At 36.6% G+C, this 26,322-nt stretch overlaps 1 pseudogene across 1 annotated transcript; it reads left to right on the top strand.

Moving 5' to 3' along the window:
- The first annotated feature begins 740 nt into the window (after positions 1 to 740).
- LOC309866589 (large ribosomal subunit protein uL22 pseudogene) lies at positions 741 to 26,322 on the top strand (annotated as a pseudogene). Its single transcript has 3 exons — positions 741 to 905; positions 20,876 to 21,417; positions 26,267 to 26,322. The product of its transcript is annotated as a large ribosomal subunit protein uL22 pseudogene (transcript).

Below are 26,322 nucleotides of genomic sequence, written 5' to 3'. Positions count from 1 at the left end.
ACAAAATACCCAATAAGGGGACCAAGGGAACCCTTAGGAAAACAAAGAAAGCTGAAATTTTCTCACATGTCATATACATATGCTGCTTAGAGAATATAAAGGATAAGAACTTTATCAAGCTCTGTCCAAGGGAGAGTGACTCTGTTCCCCTTAGACATGGATATTCCAGTCACAGTTAACAGAACAGGGAAATTTAAAAATCACAAATTAATTTCAGACATTTCCTGAAAAAACTGCTTCCTCCCAGAGCACTCACCTTTTATGTAGATTGTTTTTATGATTTTCAGGTCCATATCATGAAATTGAAAACTAGAGGAAATACTAAAATAATCTAATTCAACCTCCTCATTTCACAGATGAGAAAACTCAAACCCAGAACATTGAGAGATTTGTCCAAGCTCATGTGGCTAGTAAATATCTATTTCCTTTCTTTCTCCCAACAAAAATAAAAGTAGAAATACTGTTATATTAAACAATGGATTTGTTTGTGCATTTTTCTGAGGCACTAACTTCTTCATACGCCAAAGCCTCTGTTCCAATGTGGCTTCATCTCTGACACTCACTTCTTATTTTGCATTTTCAATTAGACACAAGGTGAAATGTCTCTTTATGGAAATCTTGACTCACTTTTACCTGTCGCTGTGGGTGTATTAAAGTATATGAAGTTATAAAAAGATATGAAATGTGAATATAATCTAGTTTAATTATTTCCATCCTCCAAAGACTATGATTGCAGTTAGATGTCAGTGAAATCTCCAGTGGTTGAACTTAATGCCTGGAAAAATAGTGAGCAGAAAGAAAGGCTAGAGAAAAGGGAGCTGATGAAGAGTACCAAAAAAGAACATCTTTCTCTACCAAAAGAACATATATCCATGATGGAAAAACTGCAGCTTCGTATAGCATCAGTGAGTCAAAGATGATGACAATATTTGGCAAAGTTAAACCAAGCCAAGTTCAGTCAATTTATAGATCATTTAGCTACTTTTTAAGTGTAAAAGCACTTGAAACATTTTTATTTGATAACTTACTTGTACTTCCTTTCTGTTTTTCCATTAGCCAGGGGCTAAATCTGAGATAAACTGGCTGCTGAGGTACAATTTTTTGAACAGGCTTGAGTCAGCAGCCCTCTCTAACTTGCAGGATGATTAATGGGCATCAGTATAATAATCTCTACCTGAGTTTTAAACATCTGTGTTTGCATTCAACATCTTTATTATGCTGATACATTTTGATCCCTAACTATACAACCATCCATGCTCTACAACCAGAAGATAAGATTTCCCCAAACACTAAACAAGTCCATACTGTAAGGCAGTACCTTCTGTGTCTCTCAGACTGCTAGAGAGTTGGGTTTGGATCTAGAAAGGAAAAGAAGGCTTTCTGCTCATTTTCCCTGGCCAAACATTGTCAACCCTGGTCAAATATCATTTCCCCTGACCAAACAATTCTGCCAACCAAATATTTCTTGGGTATCAACTTCAATGTCAAAGGGTCTTTTCTATTTCCTGCTTCCTAAGATATTTCCCTTTTTTTTTTTGCTGCATACCTGTTCTTTCTTCTCTTTCAGTTGCATCTTCTGCCTTTGAGAATTTTTCCACACATGCACACATGCTTACCACCATCCTCACCCTTCTGTATAAGGCACAGGCCTGGAGAGATTGCTTTACATGTCATCTCATATAAGCCTTCTCTGCTAACAAAAGTCTCCACTCAGAGCACTGTCCCATGTCCTGACCAAGGAAGAATCCTGGCATGTAGATCTATGTCCAAAGTGTACAGCTGGGAAAGGGGAGAAGTATACTCCGCTATTATCTGAGCTCCAAACTTTGGAGGAAGCTTCATCTATGAGAATTTATTACCAACTCAAGTAAGCAACTGATTATGGTAAAAAAGTTTATATACAGGTATTAAAATTATGTGAGGCTCATATGCATACCCACAACTGACCTACCACCTCCTCTTTCGTCACCAAGGCAAAATGATAGTACTCTCGTATTTCCCTTCCATGTCCCTCCTTTTACATTATTTACTGATTGACTTCTTTTTCCCTTCAAGGTTTTTCTCCTTGTTTACTTCAGATATTTCATGTGTATAAAAAATGCTGAAGGGTTGGCAATAAGTAGCATAACTTTCATGGATCATGTACTTTTTTTGGATGATCTTGGCAAATGGAATATCTAAATGGCCTTTCTCAGTATCCTTCCTTGGCACCAATATGATATAGTTCCTCCACGTGGGAGCTAGGTGAACGCAAACAGGATTTGAATTCTGTCACCGTGACCTCAATTCATTATGGGGTGTCAGGAAAGAGAAGACTGAAGATAAAAAAAATGTTTAATGCAAAGTCTCAATTCTCCTGAAAGGCCTCAACATTCCAGATATCCAAGCTGTTTTTCTAAATTCACTTTTTACTGTGAAGAATTTTAGAAACCAAAATGATGGCAGTTTATACTAAGACCCTATTATCTGATCCATTTTTAATAGAAACTCCTTAGGCCTACAATTAACCACAGAATAATAGACTATTTGTTTTCATTAAATATGTAATCCATATTTTAATAAAAAAGAAAGATAAATATAATTTTGATTGCTCTTTTCTGAAATGGGGACAATAGCATTTGCCTCAGAATACTGTTGTGAAGGTTAAATAAAATAATATATTTAAACTACTTTGCATAGCATTGGGCCGAGCATATAAAACATACTCATTAAATATCATCTATTTTTATCGGATCATAGAACTTAGTAGTATTTATTATCTACCCATACTACAAATAATGGATTTCAATGATTCATGCCTAAAACTCAGAGTGGACACATCAATGACTTTTCACTGGATATCAAAATAGGTAGGTGATTGACCTTATTTTTCATTTTCAATGAGTTGACGTGGCATTATATTGATCTAACCCAAGTGGACCATTAATTCCAAAATAACTGAAGGATGAGAATGACAGCAGAAAGTTTAGATTTGAGTCCATTTGGCAGTTAGGCAGTCATAAATATTAAAGAACTGCAACCCAATCATACCATCATTCTCAGCTTGGAAGTGAGTCTGTAGGATTATTAGCTCTGCTCTCAGTGATACAGAGATTGCTTGGAAATTAATGTGCTTACAAAGTCCCTTATTTTAATAATGTTCAGATCCTCTACATTGTACAACTTATCTCATAGGGTTGCTTTCTAAGGAGAATTAATTCTGTAATATGAGCTCTGTGGAGTAAACACTATTAACATTAATTAATGAAAATGTTAAAGGATGGCATAACACAAATTGTACTCTCAAGGATACCAAAAAAACTTATATGACTTCAGCAAGACATTTATTCTCCCTCCTTCTCTTCCTTCTGTCCTTCCCTCCCTCTCTCTATCACATACAAAGATAAGGCTGGGTCTGGGCAGCAAATTCATGTTGCTTATCAATCTTGATCAATTGGGAGTGTCTTTCTGGAGAGCTACTAAGTTGGGAAGGATTGTGGTGTTGAATAAAGGTTCATCAAGAAAGAGTTCTATGACTGATCAGTGATATATGACATGAGAGAGGAAACTGGAGTCACTCTGAAATCTAACTGCTGCCCTGAATTGGATAATCTCTAAGTGTTTTCCAACTAAAAAATCCTATCAACAATTCTTTTGAGATCCACTAAAATTGAGAAATACTTCCTCACACCACGCCTCCAGAAGCACTTTATTTTTTTCTCAGAAGCACTTTAAATATGATGTATATTCAAGTGCCACCAGAAGGATTTCAAGGTAGAACTAGTAAAAATTACTCCTGGAGATACCTAAATTAGATGGAGAGCTTACCAAAAATTGGACCTTTTCCCTAAGCTGTAGTGAGAAGAGATGCTGAAAAGTCTCCTTGAAGATTCTTATGAGGATAATTCACCTCTGAGCCATAAAATTTATCTCTACCCTCTCATCTTCAGAAATGGTTAAGATGGATAAAACTGGAACCCCTCTTGGAAACTGGATGGATGGTTTTATTGTCAAGAAAATGTATTTAAGGAGACTTTCAGTGTTTCAAGGGTTGAGAAGGAAAAATTATCCAAGAACTAGAGAAGAGAGCCACATAACAGGTATTTCAAGCCCTATGCAGAAGTGGATAATTAGATTATCTATGACACAGTGTGCCTGGAGTTGTGAGTGCCTTGGAAGGCGATAAGTATGGGACTGAAAGAGTTTAAGCTCTAAGAGCAAGGATGATCCAAGATAATCCTGGACATTCTTTTTTTTTTTTTTTAAGAGATATTATTTATTTATTTGACAGGCAGAGATCACAAGTAGCCAGAGAAGCAGGCAGAGAAAGAGAGAGGTGGAAGCAGGCTCCCTGATGAGCAGAGAGCCTGATGCGGGGCTCAACCCTAGTACCCTGGGATCAGGACCTGAGGCCAAGGCAGAGGCTTTAACCCACTAAGCCACCCAGGCACTCCAATCCTGGGCATTCTTTACTAAGCTTAGTCATTTTCCCTCCATCTTCCCTCTAGCCTCTCTCCAGGATGAGAGGTCCTTCTCCAGGTCCTTCTCTCCAAGGACCATGAAAGCTAGTGCTAAGACTTGGTTGGTAGAGTACTGTGGTCTCTGTAGGGCTTATTAATAACCACACTGTATAGCATCACAGGAACCAAACCCCACATTTACCCTAAATGGATATAGAATTCAAACCTATACCTCAAATGGGCTGTGTAAACTTCCAAAGAGAAGACATGAAAGAGAAATACTGAAGAAAGAAAGAAAAGGGAAAGGAAAGAAAAGAAAAGAAATATGATGATTTTTCCCTAGAGTGTTTGGATTTACTCCTGTGGGTTACGCTAGAACCATAATTTAGATATTAGAATCATTATTTAGAGAAAGCTCCTAGCATATTTTATAGTACTATTTCAAAAGTTACTATGGAAGTAGTATTCACATCTCCTTCTTACCATCCACACATTATCAGTTAGATCTTACTTTATCAAAGTCCTATTCAGCATATGTTAAGGTTCTGTGTTCAAGACTGTTGAATGGAAGTTCAAAGGAAGGTGTAGAGCTCAGGGATGATGAAGTAGTTTGTGTCCATTAAGAAAAGTCTCCTAGGGGACATTAAATCTGAAAAGCAAATGTGAAGGCCAGAAGAAAAAGGGCTTCACATGACACAGCAGATATATAGATGTTCATAAGTGAGAAGTCGAGAAACTATACAGAAGATGGTGATGGGGTTCAGTACATGCCACACCCAAATACGGCACCATGGCAAAATGAATATTTTGAGCTGGGGAATCTGAGAAACAGCAAGTACCTGAAAGATTTTCTAACCTTCTTATGAAGCTGGTTATAAAATCAGCAGGTGAGAAATGCCCTTCCTATATTCAGGGGAAAGGAGCAGACTTATCTCCAAGGACAGAGGGATGCAAAAAGGAATCTGAATGAATGGGCCCTGAAAATTTCCTCCAATTTACTATTACCCGCTCACAGCTTTTTTCGTCCTATCACATTTTTCCATGACTCTCCAAGCTTCATGAAGCCCAGCAAAAAAACCACTCAGGTTTAACTGCTTCTTTGGGTTATCATTTCCTTATGGAGACTCACATGACACATAAAAGTTAAATTAAATAAATTTGTATGCTTTTCCCTTGATAATATGTCTTTTGTTTTCCTCCCCTGCTATGGCAACCATGCTCTGTGTAGAGGAGAAAGCACCGACATCTGACAGGTGGTTAAACCCAGTGCAACAAGTTTCGTTTTCATTCAATTCTGGATTCAGAGTTCCCCAGGCCTATTTGCCAGGGTAGTGATATTATCTGAGTAGCCAAGAAAAATTGTTAAGCAGCGTTTCAGTTTCAATTCAATTCAACAAATATTTACTAAGTCTCCATGCTTCGTATACATCTTTGAAGGCTTTAGTGGAAAAAAAGTAAAAGATACCAATAAAGAAATTGGATGATTTTAAAATAGAAGTATTGATTTCTACCTGTACTTCTAACCAGTTTACTATGATGAAATCAGCTTCTTTGCTCTCATAATGTCTGCTCTACAAAAATCACTTCTTTTCTGCCCAATGTTTGCATTTAATGTAAATTAATCTTTTGTCTTACCAGTCTGTCACTAGTTTCTGACTCCCAGACACACTCACTCATCTCCCACACCCCCATCTCCTCTCCTTCACCCCTCCGCCTTTCTCTTTTTTCCTCCTACAGTCCTTGAATTCTTATAGCCTTCACTAATAATAAGAAATGTTTTCCACAAATTCAGTCTTCCTTCCTTCTTCCTTTCCTCCTATTGTTAGCCCCTCCACCTGCCTTTACTCCCACACCCCTCCTCTTAGTATTGTCACTGGCTTCTATCAAAGCCTGTACTTAGGACGAATCTAATCAGTTCTCTCATTAAAAGGTTCACGTTATTCATAAAGCTTAATATGAAGACTTTCCCAAGAGTATTTGCATTTTTACAGGTGGCAAAATCTTAAGTAAAAAGGACTGAAGCTGTAATGGTAAATTTTCAATCACGGGAAATCTAATGGAGGAAGCCATTGAGATGTCAAAAGACTCTTCCCAAGCTCCCTGAAAAACATCTATATATTCAATTCCATAATATAGAACACTTCTCAGTTTTCTAAGAGATACCTGCTGGAATTTCTTGGCTCTGATTTGGATCCTACTCTGTAATTTTCCTGGGGTGGTATTCGCTCATCAGAACTGGAGCTCCTGGTGTCCAGGACTATGAGGTGCAATAATTCTCCTGGAACATTCAAAAACTTTAGAGGCTAGAAGCCTTGGGAATGAAGGAGTTAATGCTCTTAAGTGCCCATCAAGGCAGAGTTAATGGGTCTTAACAGAAACCTGAGCAGGAGACCAACCACCTGCATTCAGAATGACCACTTTTCTATGGAATCCTGGGTGGTCTGACTAAACAGGTTTCCCCGTGCCCTGGGGGGTCAGTGACTTTGAGAAGAATCCAGTTCAATAATGAGCAAAAGAATGATTAATAGTGCTTCCTGCCCTCAGTTAGAGAGGGGGTGGGCAGCAGGGTGCCGGAAGAAAAGCAAACAGCTGGATATTACATTGCAATGTGGACAGAAATCACTTACATTTTAGATTCGATATCATTCTGGTGATTGAGAAATGGAATCAAAGCTTACACTTGACTTAGCATGGCAAAGATTAAACTGCTGTGCCATTTTTATTAATTTTTTATTAATTTGTTCATTTATCATTAAAGACCTTTTTAAAACTCAGAACCACTGTTCTCTCTATTATCTGAAAAGGTATAGTAACTATTTAGCAGCACATTTATACTTTTTTTTTCTAGTTCTTCTATACTTTTAAAGAAAAAGAAAATTTCATGTGTGGGCCTTCTTATTGGATGTATATATTTTCTATATATACACATGTATGGATACATATAATATATAGTCTGTAAAACACTAATGAATTCATACTTGACATAGGGGTTTGGATTGGTGCAAAGTGTAACTACACTGTGGGCTCTGTGGGAGGTACTGAGGAGGTGGGGAGAGATGGAGGCTTGATGAGTGAGACTCAAATCAGTTCTCTAGTTCCTCCTCCGGTGCCCTCACATGAATCAAGGTTGCTTGTGACATTACTGTTGGCAGTTTAAATACTCATTTTTGAAAAAATTAAATGAGAAACAAAGTTGATATCCCAGAGTAAAATTTAAACTGAAAATCAAATTTAAGCATACAGAAAATTCTCAATATATGAAGTGCATATATACAAGTGTATTCAAGCTGGTTATCTCCATATTTGTGTGCACACATACAAACAAAGATATTTGTAGGAGCCAGTTTATTATTAAAAGAGACAGAATTCCTAAATTTAGACCTGGTTCCACTGCTAACTGTCCAGTGAAGTAATTAGGCAACTCATGTCAACTCTAAATCTCCATTTAGTCATCAGTAAAATGAGGGAGTTAGATATCCTCATGGTCCTTTATAGCTTTAAGATCTCTAAACATTTGTGTACAGAAGGTCATTATTAAGCAATCGCAAAGATCTCCTTTGATCTGATCCCTAATGCTACACCTGCATACGCAGCTGTGAAGGACTATCTTGGACACTGTGGTTAGTGGAGATCATGTAGCTGTGTAGAGAAGATGATGGAATGCAGTGAGTAGATAGGAGCCACCCACAGGAGAGCTGAAGAAGCTCCAGGAACACTATGATAAAGTATAAGCCATGTCCCCCAACTGGGGCACATGGTGGGTGGGGAAGCGGGGTTTGTCTTTTTCCCTAACTCAGCAATGGTGGTTGAAAGCATAGATCAGAGTCTGATGGTTTCATGTTTAAGTCTTAGCAATACCAGTCACTAACTGTGTATCCTTTGTCCAATTACTATACTGTTCTAGTCCTCAGCTATTCCTTCCACAGAAAATAAAGATCGTAATGCCCCCCCAACAACCTCCTTTAATGTTCAAATGAGAATGGAGATGATGTTTTAATATAGTTCTCAGCTCATAAGTATTCAAAAGAAAAAAAAAACTGCGTATGTGTATTTCACATGATAAACCCATTGCAAGCTGAAAATACTAAAGTCAAAAATGCAATACATCTAACCTATTGAACATAGCTTAGCCTGGCCCGCCTTAAACATGCTCAGAACACTTACACTGGTCTACAGTTGAGCAAATTCATCTAACACAAAGCCTATTCTATAATAAAGTATTGGATAGCTCATGTAATTTGCCAATTACTGTACCAAAAGTGAAAACCGAATGGCTTTATGGGTACAGAATGGTTTTAAGTGTTATCAGTTGCTTATGTTCATGATCATGAGGCTGACTGGGAGCTACAGCACCTGATGCTGTCCAGCATCATAAAAGAAGATCATACCATATCTTGCTAGCCCAGGAAAAAATCAAAATTCAAACCACAGTTTCTACTGAGTTCATATCACTTTCACCTCATCATGAAGTTAAAAAATCATTAAGTTAGACCATCCTAAGTCAGGGACTATCTATATGCATATATCAATATATGTTTCACATATTATATATTATTAAATCTTTGGTACACTCGATATATGGAGATTTATGGAAGAAGGACCACTGTTATTTGGCAGTAGAAAAATAGAAACCACTCATGAAGGATCGGGTTTTCATTTTCTGTGGAAAAGAGGATTTGGAAATAGAAAAAAAGAAGTATAAGCAGAAGAAATGAATAGAGAACTGAGCACCCTATATTGTAGATATGGTCAACCATTAAAAGTTCTATATAATTTTTTATGTCATGTTGATTGCCTATAATATAGATAGATGGCTGGAGCTTCTCCTGGATGATTCCAGTAATAAAGCCTCAAGGATTAAGCATCCGATCTATGTATTCATGTATTTACTAAATCCTTCCATGAGATTCTTCCAGAATGAAAGCTCTAGGAGAGCAGCGGCTGTGCCTATCTTGTCCCATGCTGGATCTTAAAAGCCTACAATTGTGCTTGGCATGATGTGGGTGCTCAAAAAATACCAAGTCTATAGACCATACAATAGATTTCATATTTGTTCTGCATTTGTTCTGTTGATTATTTATTACCTGTCTCCTCCTGCTAAAATGCAAGCTCCACAAGGCAGTCAACATTGCTTTGTTCACTGATGTGTCCCATGCCTAGAACGGTGCCTGCACATCATGGTTGCTTCATAAATGCTTTCAGAATGATGACTGAAGCAGATAGAGTGATTTAGAAGCAGTAAAGTCTCAATAATCCAGGCTGCTAGACAAGCTTCTTAACCTTTAGTTTCAAATGGAGGTTTCAAGGAAAATGGCTTCCACTGCCCCTCAAATGTAGAGCATTCAGCTAAATAACCAGACCTTTCAGGAGTTTCTGAGAAGATGAAGGCAAGGGAAAAAAGTCAGTTCCATATCCAAGGTTGCGAAGGCTGTTCCACATTCATCCAAACTCACGCTCTCCTACACTGGTTTGTCAAATCCTTTATTTAAATATCTCATTATCTAAGACAATTTTGTACTTACTGTCATGAAGGCTTATGAAACCTGCAAACCTGTCTTGCTGGAGCAGGTACAATTTAAGCCAGTGATTGTTCAAAAGAGAAAGGAAAGGTGAAGAATGGCACCATTGTGAAGATTTAGAGCAGGAAGGTAGACAGCCCTCGGAGCTAACCTCTGTTCTCTGGGGTGTTTGTTTAGGCTCCTTAGACAATGCATAGAGCCTAAAGATAGAGGGGGAAAAATTGTAAGTCTTCATGTATAATTTTTGTTGTTATATCTAAACTGATAGTTGAGGGCTAGGAGCTGAAACAATATTTTATAGAAGTATCATGTTGAAGTTTTTGCAGGTTTCAAAATATTTAAATATGTAAATTTCAATGGAGAGATGTTCAGATTTTTTGATAGTCTAATGATTTTAAGCATCTCATTTCTAGTCACACACTGACAAAAGATGTTCAGATTGCAGTGTGAGATGGTTTCTATGGTTACAGTTGTTTCCTAGCATTTTAGTGACATCTTTTGTGAGCATTGGCTGCTTCACTTATTTGTCACTAATGTATGTGTAGAACTATAGTTAATAGCCTTGGGCGGACAAAATTTTTTTTTCTGAATGGCTGTATTGTTTTTTAGCAGCATTTTTCAATAAGGTGACAATGCATTAGAATACTAATGGTATGTATGGTATTTTAAGATGTCAAGTTTTCAATAAAATGATAATGAAAATTTTGCATTTCATTTAATAGTTAAATATTCATGAATTTTCACAGCATGATGAACTGAGTGAAAAATAAAGAAACTGTATAATGTATAATACTAAACATCATAAATTAAGTTTCTTTTCATAGAAGCTATTCAAGAGTGTTTAATATATGGTTCTTCATGGATTTAGACCAATCTGAGCTAAATTAAAGGCATCTAAAAAGGAAACTTGTTTAAACCAATTTAACATATTTTAACACAGCATGTTTACAATGTAACAATATAAAGGAAAATGACACATTACAAACAATATATACATTATATAAAACTTATGATGACTTAGTGGGGGATGTAATCATCAGGCAAGAATATTTTGAATAAAGTAATTACGAAGTAGGAGATGGAGGCATGCATGGGGGTAGAGATAGGTGACATAACCATGAGTAATAGAATGAAAGTAGGTAGTAGAAACTGAGAGTTTAAAGTTCTATCCAATGATGATCTGTTTAAAGCATTAGGCTAATTTCTGGAGAACCTAGGAGTAAACATTATATCTTTCCTCTGGACCTGGACTGATACAGTCTTAAAGCAAATGTTTAGAGTAAGGGGGTGGTGAGGAACCTTTACCTCAGCAATAGAAATTAAAAGACTTTTCCTCTAAATTTAAAGATCATCTGTGGTCATGTAGCAGCAGCCACTCCAACGACCTGTTATATAGGATGCATCTACGGTGAGTATTGGGGGATGCTATGCATGCATTTGAGCTACCAGAGAGAAAGTGACTAACAGAATTCTAATTACTGATTGCTGTGATGTAGAGGACAGAAAAAAGCCATTACTTGACTCTCTATCAAAAAAATATAGTCAATCACTGAATAACCCACAACCTCCTGGCTGGGAATTATTCAGCTCTGCTCTCCTGACTGGCCAGGTATTCCACTGACCCATTCTATTAGAACTGTTAGATGGGATTGAGAGAACCATAAGAGAGAGACACAGAAGACAGACTTGGTTTCTGTTGAAGAGCAAATCAAGATTAGGACTAGTATAAAGTAAACAGAAAATCCTAGCCTGGTAGGTGCTGCTGATCTATTGGAGAATGTGGACTTAAGATACAGAACATTAAATCCCTGTAGGTTAAATGCATCATCAGAGTATTGGTATACCCAGATTGGTGGTTAACTTGGTACTACCTCTCTCTCATAGGTCTTATTGTCACTAATTTAATGCCTAACACATATGTGTAATAATATTTACAGATATATACAGAGGGGAATTAAAGACAGTTCTTTTTACAAGTATTTTATACATGAGAATGTTATTGCAATGTCTATTATTTAACCAACTTAGCATTATCCTTGATTCTGCTGAAAGGGTGATCATTTTATGTATAAAGGAACTGAAATGCCAATGAAATAAAATAATTGACAAAGTAAAAAAAAAAAAAATTTCACAGCTTTCCTTAATTTTAATTGACTGCCCAAACTCAGTTCATTCTAACGTACTGATTTTGACCAGGTAGTGATATTCAGGGTCCTAGCTCTACCATTTACTACCTGTACAAGCTGGTAAGGGCAACATCATCTTTCATGCCTCAGTTTCTTCACCTTATAAATGGGGATAACTGGGGTATCTAAAATGTTGTGTAGACTGAATGAGATTGATATATACACAACACTTAGTATTAAGCTTGTTGAATAGTAAACACACAATAAATACTAGCTATTCTCATCATGATTACAACTAATATCAATTCATTTAGTGAAAGCTAAATATAGGGCCAGTAGAGAGATGATGGGAGAGAGATGTTAAAGACTTTCTCAGCACAAATATCATGAAAGTGAACAGAGGCACCAAGAATGTTTAATGAAGTATTTTAAACTGGATATAATATTTTTTGGGCTAGAAGCCAAGAGAGCAAATTAACTAACTTTTACTTATCAGCTCTATTTTCCATGAAAGTAGGTTGGCATTATTGATCTCTTCCTCGCCTGAATTATGATGACTATATGACTTTATGAAACCAGATGCTTGTCTACGGCCATACTACCCTGAATGCACCCGATCTCGTCTGATCTCGGAAGCTAAGCAGGGTCGGGCCTGGTTAGTACTTGGATGGGAAACCAGATGCTTAAAAAAGAAGTTATAACATAAAGGACAAACATTATGTGATTCTACTCACATGACGTACCAAGATTAGTCAAATTCATAGAGACAGACAGCAGAATAGTGGTTATTGGGGGGGAAGGGGAAAGGAGAATGGGAAGTTACTATTTAATGGATACAGAGTGTCAGCTTGGGATGACAACATTTTTCTGGAGATGGAAGGTGGTGATGGTTGCATAACAGTGTTAATGTACTTAATACTTAAAAATGGTTAAAATGGTAAATTTTATGTGATGTAAATTTTATCATCATTTAAAAAGACAACTATAAATGGCCAATAAACATTGGGGGAGGGGACAAATGAAAAAGGAAAACGCAGAATCAATCCAATACACTGAGGTTAAAAAAAAAAAATGACCCCTTATCCATAATTTGTGGCACTTAGTCAAATAATATATTTTGATTTTCCTTTCAGTTTGGGTTTTAATATTCGAATTTTACTGTCAGTTAGAGTCTCAGGTCCAAGACTCTAAGATTTTGATTTAAATATTACTTTATCATCATTAATCTTAGGCAAACTCTTTTGGCTTCAGACTTGACAATAAAACAATTACTTCATATCACTAACAAAAGTGTCCACTTCAGTGGCTCGGGGAATCTAATGACAGCATTGCGATCGGTACTTCTAGCAAGGCGATCTTCTTTAGAATATATCTGTATCTTGTGCCAGCAAAGAGAGCATCATAAAGACAAATTGTTGGTAATGCATTCTCCCTTATACATTTCTGGGCTGATAACTAGTACCATTAAATATCATCCTAAAGGGGTTGGGAATGCTACTGAACAAGGAAAAAAAAAGACATTTTCCTCCTGCATAATTACAGCCAACATAAACATCATCCAACCTGAGTGCTGCTCTGGCATTTTCTTCTTCATTCTGAGGTATTTCTTCTATGTCTCAGGAGATGAGGAACTAATCTCTGTGCAGAGATCCCAAATAAGCAAAAGGTCTTCATTATAAGCTAGCATATTTGATCTCTGGCTTCCAAGCCTTATCCTTTCACTCAAAAGTTACCCTGATTTCAAATAGCCCCATTTCTCTGTTTTATCAAGAAGTAGCAACAATCTACCACCACCACTGTTATTATGGCATTTCAATCAACTCATTTCATTGCGGTTTGAGAAAACACTTTGTTGAAACCCAAAGGAAAATCTGCCACGTTTCCATTCAGGCATATGGCCGGGGGAAAAGAGCTTAATAACCAGTAATCAGAGTCTGCCTTCTTTGGGTGGAATCCACTGTGGACAAAAACAATTTATGCTGCACTGGACGAAAATAGTTCATCGATGTTATTTTCCAAGAGATAGTTAAAATAACTCCTTCTCATCTGATATCCCAAAACTAGGAGGGAGAGAGTTCAGATAATGTTGGGATCGATAAAGTCACAAAAGCAGAGTCATATAGGAAATACATCTTGAAATTACTATCTTGCTCTTTTTGTCACAGAACTAGCCAAAGAATAGTTCAGGCCATTATGAAGGGTAGTATTACAACAAGTTTTAGTTCAGGGAATCATTGAAATTAAAGACAACAAAGATATAATATGTATCTACCTAGACTCGTGATTGCAATGATCAACAATCTGAAGTGTTTTTCCCTTTCAGAAAAATAGACTTCTGATTATTCCCCAAGGCTTAAATAATTCAGAATAGTAAATCATCAAAATTTATCTTTTTAATATATTTTGAACCGACATTTGAATATGAATATATATTTTATAGAAAATTAATATAAGCAAATTAATGAGGCTTCATTTAAGTCCAAACTCAGGTGAAATGGAGAACTATCCCTTTTATTTATTATGTACCAGAAACTTTAACTCTTTCCCACAACCTTCTATGCTCAGAATATTTTCCTTTTACTCCATGCCTTATTACCCTCTCAGGCAAAAGTGCCTCTCTCTATACAAACTACCCTTTCTGCAAAGGGGGTGTGCTTTGAGAACAAACGGTTTCTCCATCTGAGCAGTGAACAGTGGGAGTTCTATGCCAGTAAAACAAAAAATAGGCAATACTTGTTTTCACTGGCAATACAGTGATTCCTAAACTTTGGTGCATATTAGAATGACCTGGAAAGCTTTTTAAAAATCTGATGCTCAGGTCATACTCCACACCAATGAAATTAGAATGTCTGGGGCTGAGAGCCAAGCACAATATTTTTTTAAAATTCCCAAACAATTCCGATGTGCAGCAAGGTTTGGGAAACATTATAGTATATATAATGGGAAATATTATAATATATATATATATATATAATACCATTGGCATGGTATTACTTACATGCAATAAACCACCTCTTCACACCAATAACCAAGAGTTGGCAATGTTTTAATTTCTTAGCATTACTTAATCTCTAATAACCCTAGGAAAGTCAATTTGAAAGGAAGCCGTCAGGATAAATAGGACAAAGCATCTCTTCTTTTACTTATCATTATTATAAATCAATACCATACTATGGCCTCACTAAACACTTTCTCATTAAACACTTTATTTTACAGTTTTATTTCTACCATTTTCCTAACAGGGCTGACATAGACTCAACTCATGGGGAGAGATATATTCTTTCTCTACAAGGAATAGATTTTTCCAGCAAGGTTGCACATTGTAGTTTTCCAGTATGGCTTAGGCTGTGTGATGTAAGAAAGGAAGACTCAAATCATACTAATTGTAATCTCTTACTTTTGTCTTCAGACTCCAAACACCTCACCCCCACCTGGAAATGTTGCACTAAACCCTCATTTTTCTATTTGTAGATGATACAAATATCTTTTCATTCAAAACTCTCATTATCTATAATTTCATTAATGATTTATATCACCAAAGCATTTGAAAATATATTTACATCACTCATTAATTTTTCTAAGAAAAGCAATTTCTACATTCTCATAGAAAATTGAAGAAATTACCAGATAATGCACACTTACTTTGACCATCTTCCTTAGAATACTGCTAAACTAGCCTGTTTCCTTTGCCTAAATGCCACCGTGCCTTCAAACATACGTGTATTCAGACATCTGGCTCCTTCTTTCAGGCTTTTTGAACTAAGACAAATCTTGGAAACAATCAACTTTATAAAAAATACTTTTGTCTTATAGAGTCTAGATGGCTTTATGACCTGAATCTTTCCTTCTTCTCTCTTTACTTTTCTTGTCCAATAATTGGTACATTCACAAAGAAGAATACAAACAAAAGGAAAATCAAATAGTCCTCTTCAAAAATTTCTTTGGTGTCATGAGAGCTAATAACAACAGATACTATTTTTTAAAATATCAAGCCAACCAAGTTAATTCTTGCTCACGTTGTGATTTCTGAGTGCAAATCTGTATTTCTACATTTCTTCATTTTTTAGAGTCTCTTTAGGAGATTGTGGAAGTCTCCTTGAAGCTCAGAATACTTTAGTTTCCAAATACTTACACAATGCCTTATTCGCAAACAGACCTATCATGACTCTAACTCAAGTTAACAATAAATTACCAAATATTTACTAACGGTATACTATGTACCTGGCATTATACTATCAAGGATGCAAAAGAAAAGGGGTCTGACGGATGCTCTATAATTTATAACCTGGTCGAGGAGGGAAGATACTATATGTTACAAAACACAGCTGTTTTTTGACCCATAAGAAAGGAAAAACATGCAATCAATTAAGTTTTTTTTTTTAATTTTTATGTATTTATTTGACAGACAGAGATCACAAGTATGCAGGGAGGCAGGCAGAGAGAGAGGAGGAAATAGGCTTTCCGCGAAGCAGAGAGCCCGATGCGGGGCTCGATCCCAGGACCCTGGGATCATGACCTGAGCCGAAGGCAGAGGCTTCAACCCACTGAGCCACCCAGGTGCCCCACAATCAATTAAGTTTTGACACATCATCATCTGTCAAGATGCCCTGACATTTTATGATGCATTCTGATTTTAGAGATGCTAAAATGAAAAAAAAGAAAAAACTAGAAGTGCATCTTAGCATCAGTGCAATAGGGTATATACTGTAACAACTAGGAAATAATACACAACAGTGCTAAATACCGGCGAGGTTATACACACAGTGATGGGCAGAGGGCTAATGTAATAGATACCGCTGCAACCACTGGGAGGTGTGCAGAATGACTAAAGCTAAGTGGAAACAAGAAGTCAAAAGTACTGTAAAATCCCTAGAATTTCATATAATGTCAAGAGGGCAAATTCCTACTTACTCACTTTTATGTGAAAGGTACATTGAATACCACCCTCATATCTGGTCCACTGTCAAGTCCTACTTCCCTACACCCAAAATATCTTTCACATCCATCCCCTCATCCCCTTTTATACTTGCCACACACTGTTCCCTCTCACTATTTTCTTTACCAAATCTCTCTAGGCAGTATTTAAACTAATCTTGCCTGTCCACAACTCTGAGCACAGTGATCCCACAATTGTGGGAATGGCAACAATGGCTCATCAATGATGACTAAACTACTTAGCTTGGCATTCAAGGCCCTGAAAGACCTGACCCTAATATATATTATCTCCTATTTTTCCATTGCGACAGCAGTTCTTTCAACACATTTCTGTTTAATTGACTCATCAGATCAATGCTCTCCATTCTCTCTGTAAAACATGGATGATTAAACACTCCAGGCTAGCAAGCTATACAGTACATCTGTGCCCTTCTCCCACCAATTAGCTGTATGCTTGTCCAAACCTATTTATGCCAGTCTTACTTGTTCTTGCAATTATGTGATTTAATTAAATATGAAAACTGATAAAATATGAGTACGGAAAGAAAATTGTTTCTATGAACACTAAGTTATATGCTTGATTTAAAAAACAACCACCAACAAGCCAATAAAAAAATGATGTCAAACCAGAAATGGACAAGACAGCAATAATAAATTGAGAAAAAAAAACAATAAAAGTCCAGGATACCACACTCAGATTGTGTTTCCCAGTTTTGTTCCATTTTCAATAAACCAAACTGGATGAGATACCATATCAGGCATAAAATAGTGTTTTATGGGTAAGGACTACAATCAGCAGATTCATATTCCAAGAAAATTATTTTCCTTAAGAGATGGTTCCTCAAGAGATGACTGACAAATAAATACACACTTGTACATTTTATATTAAAATGAAGGCTTACACTTTTTTTTAACTATTTCCCCACTTTTATCAAGTTTTTAATCTACAAACTAGCTACAAGCCCCAGTTCAATAAAGTCAGCTCCTACAGGCTCCAACCAAACTTTAACCCCCAAGCCAACACTATTACTTTTTCATGAAATGAGCATTTCCCCTATCACACACTGTTCAAATCTCTGTAATTCTCAATCCATGCAAATGGCTCATCTCTGTGAAGTGTATCTTAAAGCCTTCCTGCCAGAAATTGGAGTTAGAGGTATCTAAGGATTCTAACATCACCTCTACCATCTACTGTGGAAACCAAATCAAGTATATTAACTTCTCAATCTCAATTTCCTCATTTGTAAAATGGGGATAATATCGATCACACAGGATTTAGAGGATTTAATGTCAGAGGATTTAATGCATAGAACACTAAGCATAATGCCTGTAATGCAGGTGGGTTCAAAAACTGAAAGACACCAATCTCCATCCAATGCACCTTTCTTTTGACGCTAAGAGTCCCTTTGTCTTCTTTCATGATGCCTCTTGTTTTCTGTTCTGTATTATAACAGTTTCAGAACATGTCTCTTCCCCTATTAGACATACATTCCTTGACTGTTAAGCTGTGCAGTCAGTATTTGTTTGCTATCACTTGCCTTGCTTTTAAATAAACAACTAAATGAAAGGCCAAGTGATTGATGAACCTCTGCTGTGGTCAGATAGAGGCCTGGCAAAAGAATAAGGAAAAGAGAAATAATTTAGAGTATATTTTTTGCTCTCTACTAGAATAGATAAAATGCTTAATTATAGCAGCTTAAAGATGGGTGCTTCTATATCTCCTTTTTAAATAGCTTCATCTTTTGTTTTTGTGTTGATTCTGTCTTTTTCCTAAAAATGTTGACGGGGTAGATTACACCTGACAGCAGTCTTGGCAGCCCCTAGAGAATTTCAGTCTTTGCAATGCAACATTCTTTGGAAGAATAGAAAACTTTTGCTGGTCCCCCAACCCCCACCTCAAAAAGGATTGAAATTCTGCATTCTTTTTAGTTGACAATTGACTGGAACATTTTGCAAATAAGTGCCAGGCCTCGATGAGGTGCAAAATACTGACTGTATTAGCTAGTTATTTAGAGAGATGTGAAGATGCTCTTGCCAACATACATTCAATTTAGGCTTTGGATGCTTTGCGTGATCTCCCAGGCAGCACTTGTTTGAAAATGTTGGAATTTAATTTAAAAGTTTTCACATTTGCTTTTCTGTTCTTATTTTTAAAAGCAGCAATAACTCTTTAGTTCTTTAAAGCAAACTCTAGAGTTAATCTTTATATGTGTGTGTACACTTACATATACATATGTAAAATATGAAAAAAGTTTACCAGGCTTTTTCTATTCTTTTGCTCTTTTCTAATTGTTGTCATTGAACTTAAACTTTCTCAGTCTCAGAATATTTGAAAATGGAACTGCATTGCTATTATTGTAGAGACAACCTTTTTAGGTCCATAGCCTTCTTGGGTTATCTATGTGGATACATATGTAATTTTATAATCACAGAGTAGAAGGTTGTTAAAGGGCACTGAAAGGTTTTTTACCTGCCTACCATGTGAGTTGTATCACTTATACCACATATGACCAAGACTTTCTCCTCAACAAGGGCATAAGACTCAAGTCTCTTTCTGAATTGTCACAAATTAATATTTATAATAATAACAACTTATATTTCTATATATAGGAAATAGTCATTGCTTCTGCTCTCTTAGAAGGAGATTCAGATTTGTCTGGGCATATTTAGTAAACCAGTGGGTTTGGCTTAACGAGGGCTTTGTCATACATTGCACAGGTTATGCACTTCCTAACTTTGGGAAGCCATTCACACAGACTATTTCATTATGACAAGCAGGGAGCCTTGACATAGGGTGAAAAATAGGTTCTAGGTAGGGAGAAACATTAGCACCACAGACAGAGGAACAATAGCATCAGAGTTCCAGCTATTAATACACATAAAAAGTATAAAAAGCAAGCTGTGGTCCAGGCTGATTCACAAGCAAACACGATTTCCCCCGGGGGTTCCCAGAAATGGCTGGAAGAGAGAAAGTTTTTGAAGGGTTGTCGTTACTCAAATGTAAGTTCCTCAAAAATATAAGGAACTCTCCTACAGTCACCCAGGTAGACAAACCAAGAATACAAGTCACTAGGAGTTTCACAGACATGTGTGACCATGAAGAGTCCATGAATCCTGACTCTGTGAATGACATGTTTTGCGATCAACAGAATAATGGAAAAGAGGGTCACCTCCTAGAGTGTGCTATAATGTTACCAAACACTATGTCTTTTTAAAAAGATTTATTTATTTATTCTAGAGATGAAAGTGAACATGCACAAGTAGACGGAGGGGCAGGGGGAGAGGGAGAGGAGAGAGAGAATCTCAAGCAGACTCCCTGCCAAGATTGGAGCCCCATGCAGGGCTTGATCCCATCAAAAATGAGATCATGGAGGTGCCTGGGTGGCTTAGTGGGTTAAGCCGCTGCCTTCGGCTTAGGTCACGATCTCGGGGTCCTGGGATCAAGTCCCGCATCGGGCTCTCTGCTCAGCAGGGGGCCTGCTTCCCTTCCTCTCTCTCTGCCTGCTTCTCTGCCTACTTGTGATCTCTCGCTGTCAAATAAATAAAATCTTTAAAAAAAAAATGAGATCATGAACTGAGCCAAAATCAAGAGCTGGACACTTAATTGACTGAGCCACCCAGGTGCCCCTCAAACATTATCTTAAACCTATCTTTCTAACACTGATATGAGAATTACTTAATACCCATGGGCTAAGATATTAATAACAAGGAAAAAATACAAACATTAATGCTGTCCCAATATAACTATTTTACTAAAAGATCCTTTTATTATGACAATGACTAAATACTGTTATATATAGTCCACTACCTCTCTACCTTAGACAAAGATTGTAGGTCTTGCTCTTCCCATAAGCAGACTAAGGTGATCTCTGAAAATGGTTTGCTACTCCCACATGACCCAGAAAGTCTTATAAAATCATGCAAATCAAGAAGTTCAAATCTTTATGTTCACTTTCAGAGCATATGTGAAACTGCCCAGGCCATCAAGAGTATGTGTATCTGAAAAGCCACCAAATATCTGAAGAATGTCACTTTGCAGATGCAATGTGTACCATTCTGTCACTACAGTGGTGGAGTTGGTAGGTGTGCCCAGGCCAAAGCTGGATGCAGAGTGGATGGCCCAAAGAGTGCTGAATTTTTTACTGCACATGCTTAAAAATGCAGAGAATCACACTGAACTTAAGGGTTTAGATGTAGACTCTCTGGTCACTGAGCACAGCCAGGTGAACAAAGCCCCCAAGATGTGGCGTATGATCAGATTAACCCAACAGGAGCTCTCCTGCCATACTGAGATGCTCCTTACTGAGAAAGAGCCAACTGTCCCTAAGCCACAAGATGTTGCACAGAAGTTAAAGATATCCCAGAAGAAGCTGAAGAAACAAAACTTCTGGCCTAGAGGTAAATTCTGCATATTATAAATAAATGCAAATAAAAGTTTAAAAAAATGTAGGTCTCCTTAGAGAACATCCTCTAAAGAGAAATTGTGAAACTATTTTTAGTATTCCTCCATGAAACTGGCTGGAATGACTAATAACTGTGCTTAGATCCAAAGTTTGAGAGTTCTAAAATCTAATACTGCTACATACATTTTCTATTGTTTATTTACAATTGCACAGGTTTTGAAACCAACAGACCTGAGTGGGAATCCCAGGTTGACACTAAATGTGTGGTCTTGGACTTGTTAGTGAGCCTTTCTGAGGCCATTTCTTCATCTGTAAAATGACGATTATAATATCCACCTTGCAGAATTATGCTAGGGCACGGAGATGTCATCTGATATAGCATCTCACAGATGGTACTGGTAACTATGATTGTTTTTATTATCTTGATAACTAAAGTCCCCTTATTGCTCAGTAATCTTTGACATAGAAATCCATTTCTTTACTCTTTAAGAACCAAAAATTAACTACACTGCAACAGAAATGTATATTACTTACTTACCAGGTATGAAAAACATGAGCTCTTCATAAAGCAGTCAAGAGCACAAGAAGATAAGATCTTCTAAATCTGCTCACCAGATTTATCACCAGCTCTAAAATCAATTTACCATTCTCCCTAAAATTTACAAAATAATTTTATTGGGTCTTTTTTTTAACCAATTTTGCAAATTTGATTTTAAGATTTTAAAACTTTTATTTAATTATTAAATTTAAAATACAATTGAATTTTACCAACATAGAAATATATAAATAAAACACAGTCTTCCCCTTCCCCACCATTCAATCCACTTCTCCTAAAAAATCAGTATTCTCTGTTTAATTTTTGTCTTTCCCCATATCTTCCTACAATTATACTAATATCTAAACTTGTCAACCATCACTGCAGCAACAAGGTACTTTGGAAATGTCAACTTCTGATGTTCTCTTGTGTGTGAGCACTCTCTCTACCCACACCTCAACTATGATATACCACAACTGGATAAACGGCCTCCTACTAAAAACAAAACAAAACAAACAAACAAAATCTTAAATGTTTACAGGAACCAGCTGGAATCCTGTGAATGAATTTCTATTCACTGAAGAGATAGCCAATGTAGTCCACTGATCAAGTGTTACTTACTCTCTAAATCCAGACACCCACGAGAATGAAAGGGCACATTATTAATAGTTATACTGGATTACAGGCCTAAACCAGGACTGCCCTATGCTATTGGGGGTACATTGTCTCTAATTCACACTGACACCTCTATCTTTTTCTCAATCTTCCTCAAAATATGGTTTTAATGGTGTTATATCCATCTCAAACTCTTCAATGACTCCCCACTTTCTAGAACATTTCTAAAATTCTTTGTCTCAGAATATTAATGATCCTAGTAGCTTGCTTGCTTGCTTTTTTTTTTTTTTTTTAAACTTAGAAGGACAAATTTGCAGCCTGCAGATACAGATCTGTCTCCCTATTGTCTTCACACCACAATATATACATATGATCACCCCTGGCCTCTAAAGGCATCTGAATTTAGAATCCCTGCTAACTTAATATGCCCAAACTTACTTAATAACAAAATCCCCCTCTCCCACATCCTGACCCTATCCCGGTATGTATGACTTCCAACTAAGTTATTAGCTCCCAACCATCTTCATATATACTATTTTCAAAATAGATTATCAGTAACCATATATTCCTGCTTAATATGTTATCTGAAGTCAGCCCAACTATTGCAAATCTGTGGATACTAGTGATATGGAGGTTATAAAAGTTTCTAACCTCTCCATATATTTCTCTTGTCACTGGAATCACTAATGAGGTAAATAATTAAAGTGTAAGAGTGACCCTAATTTGAATAGGACAATTAAGGGCCCTGATCTGGGCAGGAAAGCCTCTTCCTCTATTGCTTTTCCATGAGTATCAGTTAGTTATAAAATGATAAAGAGAAAACCTAAGGGTATGCCATAGAAAATGGGTAAGCCCAGTCATTGGGAAGCTGTTCAGAAGTGTAGAGGGCACTATGAGATACAGTATTAAGGAGTGAGTAATGGGACCACTTGAAAAACTATCAGAGGTAGTGCTATAGTTGCTTAAGACCAGCTATTTTTAGTTATTAATTTTGCCATTAAAATTTCCATTGTGTTTGGGAACAAAAAAAGGTCAGCAATTTCTTCAAATGTTCTAGAAAGTATGATTTGGGAGCACACTAAAATGTCAATCCTACTGCTTGCTGCTGTTGAATAGTTAATGGTAGGATGGGGTCCCTAAAATATAGTTAGGTGTAGCTGGCTTCCCTGAAGACTCATCACTGAATTAGCTAGGCAACCAAGAGGCAAGTTTGGGGAATATAAAGGTAATACATCGGGATAATGGTATAGTAAGAAAGGTGTGGTTATACATTGAGATCTGTTGGTCTTAGAAAAGTTACAATAATCAGAAAAGGAAAATTGATGATAATGATGATGATAATGATGGTCCTGGTGGTGATCATAATAATGTAATAATGATTTGGTAGGGTGAAAGAAGCATACAACCAAAAGTGAGAATGCCCGGTACTAGCTCAGCTCTGCTATGTACCTGCTCCATGGCTTTGAACAAATCATTTAATTACTTTAAGACACTGCTTTCTCATCTCTATGATGGGAAAATTAACACTTCTCTATGTGCCTCTTAAGGTTATTACATAGGCAAAGCAAGAAATAGATGGAATCACTCTGTAATCGGCAATGTGCTTAAATAATTAACGTGCAGATTTGCTCGATTGCCTTTGCCAACCAAGTTATCCGGAGGAATTGCCAGCCAGGTTGCTAGGTTTCAGATGGGATCATGTGAAGTGAAAAACCCATATGCAGAGTCTGTTCAACTCTAGGAACTTTGTGTGAAAAATGCAAGCAAATATGTAAAGTTTTAAACAGTGTAAAGTTTGCTGTCCTAATTAAATTAACCCTTTAAAAAAAAACAACAAAGTATGGTTGACATATAATATTATATTAGTTCCATGTGTACAATATAGTGATTTAACTTTCATATACATTAGAAAATGATCACTATTAGTTACTATATGTTATCATACAAAATTTCTACAATATTATTAACTAGATTCCATATGCTGTTTTTACATCACCATGACATTTTTATTTTATAACTGGAATTCTGTACCACTTAATCCCCTTTACCTATTTCGCCCCATCCTTCATCCTTCTCCCCATGGCAAACACTAAGTTTGTTCTCTGTAAGGAGTCTTTCCATTTTGTTTCATTTGTTCTCTTGTCATTTAGGTTCCACATATAAGTGAAATCACATGGTATCTTTCTCTGACTTATTTCACTTAGCATAATACCATACAGGTCCATCCATGTTGTCACAAATGGCATGATTTCATTCTTTATTTATGACTGAGCAATAGTCCACTGTATACATATACCACATCTTCTTTATCTATTCATCTATTGATGGTCACTTGGGCTGTTTCCATAATTTGGCTATTACAAATAATGCTGTAATAAACAGGGATGCATATATCTTTTCAAATTAGTGTTTTCATATTCTTTGGGCAAATACTCAGTAGTGTGATTACTGGATATAGGGCAATTTTACTTTTAGCTTTTTATTTTTATTTATTTTTAATTTTTTTATTATGTTAGTTAACATACAGTCACCATACATCATTAGTTTTTGATATAGAGTTCCATGATTCATTGTTTGCGTATAACACTCAGTGCTCCATATAATACATGCCCTTCTTAGCCACCACTGGGCTAACCTATTCCCTCCACACCCCTGCCCCAAAACCCTCAGTTTGTTTCCCAGAGTCCATAGTCTCTCGTGGTTCATCTCTGCCTCTGACTCCCAACCCCCCTTATTTTTTCCTTACTTCTCCTAATGTCCTCCATGCTGTTCTTGAGCTATCATATGGTTTCACTTGTGTTTTTAGTTTTTTGAAGAACCTCTATAGGTCTTCTATAGTAGCTACACCAGTTTGCATTCCCACAAACAGCGCCTGAGGGCTCCTTTTTCTCCTCATTCTCATCAACACTTGTTGTTTCTTGGGTTTTTTATTTTAGCCATTCTGACAGGTGTGAGGTGACATCTTATTGCAGATTTTATTTGCATTTCCCTGATGATGAGTGATGTGGAGCATTTTTTCATATGTCTTTTAGCCATCTGTCTGTATGTCTTTTGGAAAATGTCTAGTTAGGTCCTCTGCCCACTTTTTAATTGAATTACTTCTTTGCTATTGAGTTGTATGAATTCTTTATATATTTTGGATATTAACTCTTGATAGATATAACATTTGCAAACATCTTATACCATTTAGTAGGTTGTCTTTTCGGTTTATTGATGGTTTCTTTTGTCATACAAAAATTTTTTAGTTTGATGTAATCCCAGTTGCTTATTTTTCCTTTTATTCTGCTTGCCCTAGTAGACAGATTCAAAAAAAGAAATATTGCTAAGACCTAATTTTCTTATACAAAATTTTTAAATAACATGTTTTTATGGCATTTATATTTTTAAGTGATTTCTAAAATAGTTGACCCATAATAGAAAAGAGGTATTCTGTTATATACTTTAAGATGAAAGGAGAAATACCATAGGTTAGAAGGAAGTGTTGACTGGCACTTAGAAAAATCTTAATTCTAGTCTATCATCATCCTGGGGCTCTGAGCAAGGACCACAGTTTCCCCATGTGTCAACTGAGGATGTAGAACAAGATCATGTCCAGTCTCCTTCCCAGTTCTAACATTTGACAATTTCTATGAAATTACCTATGCTTCCCCCAGATTATCAGACAAAGTGACACTTAATGGCATTCTCTTTTCAGCCAGCTCTGCTGTTGACTCTCCTAAAATTGGTTCTCCAAATATCGATGGGATGTGA

This window comes from Mustela nivalis (assembly GCF_964662115.1).
Source record: "Mustela nivalis genome assembly, chromosome: 6".
Taxonomy (NCBI): Eukaryota; Metazoa; Chordata; class Mammalia; order Carnivora; family Mustelidae; genus Mustela; species Mustela nivalis.
Note: the sequence above shows the minus strand (reverse complement) of the source record. Positions and strands in the feature narration are given on the sequence as shown.